Source organism: Arachis ipaensis, chromosome B06 (assembly GCF_000816755.2).
Source record: "Arachis ipaensis cultivar K30076 chromosome B06, Araip1.1, whole genome shotgun sequence".
NCBI classification, from domain to species: Eukaryota; Viridiplantae; Streptophyta; class Magnoliopsida; order Fabales; family Fabaceae; genus Arachis; species Arachis ipaensis.
The window spans coordinates 9,508,688-9,512,751 of NC_029790.2; the positions used below are offsets into that span (position 1 = coordinate 9,508,688).

Consider the following 4,064-nt stretch of genomic DNA (forward strand, 5'->3'; position numbering starts at 1 on the left):
GTTTACAACATAATAATAATAATAATAATAATAATAATAATAATAATAATAATAATAATAATAATAATAAATTAGTCAATAAAAAAAAATGGCAATTCAGATCAATTTGAACTGACCTGTCCTATCAAAATAGGACAGGTTTTTTCAACGGTTGATTGAATATATAGCGAGTTTGGATAAAATCTGCTTATTTTTGTTTGGATATAGGAAAGGTGTGGGTAATGGTCTCTCCGCTCCATTACCTGTCTTGTCATGTATATATATGTTAATTATGTGTGTTAATTATGTGTAAAATGTATTTAATTTTTATATGTTATGTACTATTGTGAATAATTTAGAATTATCTTTATACTTATTTATGCTTCTGAAGTACTTCATCATGTTTGGAACTTTATTAATTAGTTGTTTCACTCAATTATTTGGTACTTTTGGACGGAATGTCGAATTGAGCTTGTATCAAGATCTCAATTCGAGAAGCAAAAACGACTTTACTAAAAAAGAGGGAGCCCGACCCGAGAATTACTTAGTAATAATGTCAAAAGAAATTGCGTCGAAACACTAGTGGCAATTTACGATGAATAAAGGAAGATGAATAAATAAATAAGTAAAGAAAAGTTTTGAATAAATGAAAAGTGCAAAACTAAGTTTCAAGGAAACAGAATAACAACACAAAACATAAAGAACTTAAAGAAAATGGATTAAACATAAAACAAAAGAAAATAAATTAGAAGTTGACTTCTAATGCTCACATGCACTTACATTCTATGCTCTACTGTTGTGTCACTGAGACTGAGATTTTTTATGAGTTTGTGTGATGATCTATTGTTGTTTATTGAAGTCTCCTTTTCTCTTTTGAATTTCTTTTAGGTTTAATTACTCTGTTAGTCCCTATAGTTTCGCGAAATTTTCAATTAGGTCCCTATACTTTTTTTCCTTTTAATTGGGTCCCTATACATTTTTTTTCAATTTAGTCCCTCTTAATGTTAAACGTTAAAAAAATGTTAGTAAATTGTGAAATTACTTGTATACCCTTAGGGACCAAATTGAAAAGAAAAAAAATATAAGGACCTAATTGAAAATCCGGTAAAACCATAAATATTCAATGAAAGATATTTTTATAATAATCCTCATTCATTGATTCTACAACATGAAAGATATTCCTATAATTTCTTTTATTTTGTCACTATCATTTTTTTGCTTATTTATATATAAATTGTATCAAAAATATCTTTTTTTATTTTTAAAATACCTTATCTTAAGAACATAAAAAAAAAAGAATGGATAAAATAAAATAGAAATAATAATAATAAATATATATAAAATTCAGTTCCATCCTTTAATTATTCATTATGATAATATAATATTACATTTGGCTCAATATAAAAGAAAGGGAATGCAGCTCCAAGGCCATCTCTAACCAAGTATGGTATAGGCTTGGCAATTATATGATCTAGCTTTGACATCAACATATTTTTTAGTACTAGAACATGAAAATTCAACCGAGTCTAGCATATAATAAAAGCCTTAGTTCAAACAGAATTCATATTTAGATATTATTCGACCAGTTCGCAGCACTTCCAACCCTTGACATGCCAGTTGATTCCTTCTTAGCCTCATCCATTTTAAAAGTTGCAGCACACACCTGACCAGAACTGTCAACTCTTGGGATAGACTTCAGCTCATTAAGTGGATGCTCAAAATTGCTCAAACCTCCGGATGTTGTAAAGAAAAATCCTAAACAAGCAGCAATACAAGTTATTTTTTGCCGCATGATGTATAATTTGGAATAATAAGAGAACCTTAAAATGGGAAAGATATTGCAAAGTAAACCATAAAAAACAAAGGTGGGTGAGGAAAAAGAAAATATCTATGTACCTACATTTTCCATTCTTGGGTTACCAACTCTTAATTCCTTTCTTCCCCGAGTAAGGATATTGATATAGCATTCTAGAATTCCTAAACATCCTTCTAAATGCTAAATGAAATAAGAAGTATATAATTTCAATGTTCTGAAAATTTTAAAAGCCAATAGGTTTTTCTATCATTTAGTTAAGATGCTTAAAAGGAACCATTAGGAGGATAAATAATTTCTCTTCTTCCCCTTAATTCACTTTTCGCGAGCATATCTTTAAAACGTGAATTCTCACAAAAAATACTCAGCACAGCAGGCACAAAACAGTCACCAATTTTTCACATAAAATCATTTTAATATTACCTTTAAAAATGGTGCATAAGATGTCCCATAGCTCTTAGTTACAACCTCTTTCTCATCTGCAAGAACAAGATTTCCATTAGCATCAGCTCCCCAAAAGAAGGGAACACACCCATCAGCATCTTGAGAAAGAGCAGGAAGATGCATTGTATCCCAGGGTATAGTCATATAAAAGCAAATTACTGGCAAATAAATATGAGAGCAAAATAAATAGACCAAGGATTACTCACTGCAACAATAAACACGGTTTTAGAACCACTATCAAATGGAATAAACGCAAATTTGCCTTGAAAATCTCTCACGACCTGAGCAGCAGGATAGGAACCATGATCTCTGAGAGTCCTGTATGCCTCTATGACAATGATCAATTAAACTCATAATCAATTAATTATAGATAAAATACATAGTCAGAACTCATAATCAATTCAACTCTCTCAAAGGCATTTAATCAAACACCTTATCTCCAATCTCACCTCTTTCCTTATTTCTAATAAAGCAGCATCATCCCAGCAACAACAAACAACAATCAACAATCAACAATAAACAAAATTTATCATCAGCAAAAAATTAATTTATATGTCAATTCACTAATTAACAAAATTTCTGTACATAAATATTCATTTTGTAAATCCTAAATTACTATATCAAAACAATTCAGAAATCAATTCAAAAATTAGGTACTCAACCAATGCCATATTTTTTGAAAATTAAAATTAGCATGAACATGTTACATCAAGTTTTAAAAGCTGGAAAAAAAATAAATGTTATATGTTACCTGTTTTGTGACAGATCGAGTACAGGGAGATCGAGGAGAGGCGCAGCACGGAGACGAGAGGCCAGACGAGAGGTCAGGCGCGGCGAGGCTCGGTGCGGTGCGGTGCAGCGACGTTAGGCAAGGCAAAGCACCGGGAGGGACGGTGACGGATTAGATGGGAAAATAGCACAGAAGACCTCCGAACAGAATAACGCAGAACAAACCAACGTAGAGATAAGGAGGCGACGGACGGCCGACCACCAAGCGTCCGCTGCAGACGACGCCACAGATGGATGAAGATGATGGACCGACGCAGGAGATGATAGCGAATGCGATCTCCACAGAGCAACTGAGGGCTAGCTAGGTTTTTTTATTCTAAGTGTGGGAGGGTTATTTTGGTATTTCAGAAAATAAGTGTGAAAGAGAATTAGAGATTTAAGAAAAAGTTAGAGAATCTTTAATTTAGGAACGGAATATTCTGTTAAATTTAACTGTTTGGTCACGGTAGGGACTTAATTGAAAAAAAAATAGTATAGGGACCCAATTAAAAGAAAAAAAAGTATAGGGACTTAATTGAAAATTTTGCGAAACTATAGGGACCAACAGAGTAATTAAATCTTTCTTTTATTTATAGATCTCAAAGGTGGACCTGTTTCTGAAGAATTTTGACCACTACCTTGATTCCTCATTTTTCTCAGGCCATGATCTTATCTTAACCTTAAAGAATCTTCATATGGTACTCCCATGTTCTATCTTGCCTTACCCTTCAAATCCCACGTTCTTGCATGATGTTTGTATTTAATCACATGGTATCGACCCTGACGTTCAACTTACTTTAACCAGCGATTCCTCGACCTAGAGTGTCCTTCATTTTCATTCGTAGTAGAAAGAGGATCTCTATACTAAGCTTGTAATAGAAGTGAAGATGACAAGCTGATGAAATTTAGCATTATGCCAAGCAGCAGAAGCAGAAGCAGAACAAAACAAAATTGAAAGAAGAGTAAACTGAATAAATTTTAATGAATTCTCAAAGTGTAATCTATCCTTGGGGGGATATAAGACTAGAATACATATAATAGTAGATTAATAGTAAATAAT

General features: G+C 32.4%; 1 long non-coding RNA gene across 1 annotated transcript; it reads right to left on the reverse strand.

The window, feature by feature from the left end:
• On the reverse strand, positions 1,310–3,342 carry LOC107646058. The gene is made up of 4 exons (XR_001621615.2): positions 2,988–3,342; positions 2,443–2,564; positions 2,216–2,271; positions 1,310–1,734 (listed from the first exon to the last, which is right to left on the reverse strand). It is a non-coding gene; the product is annotated as an uncharacterized LOC107646058 (long non-coding RNA).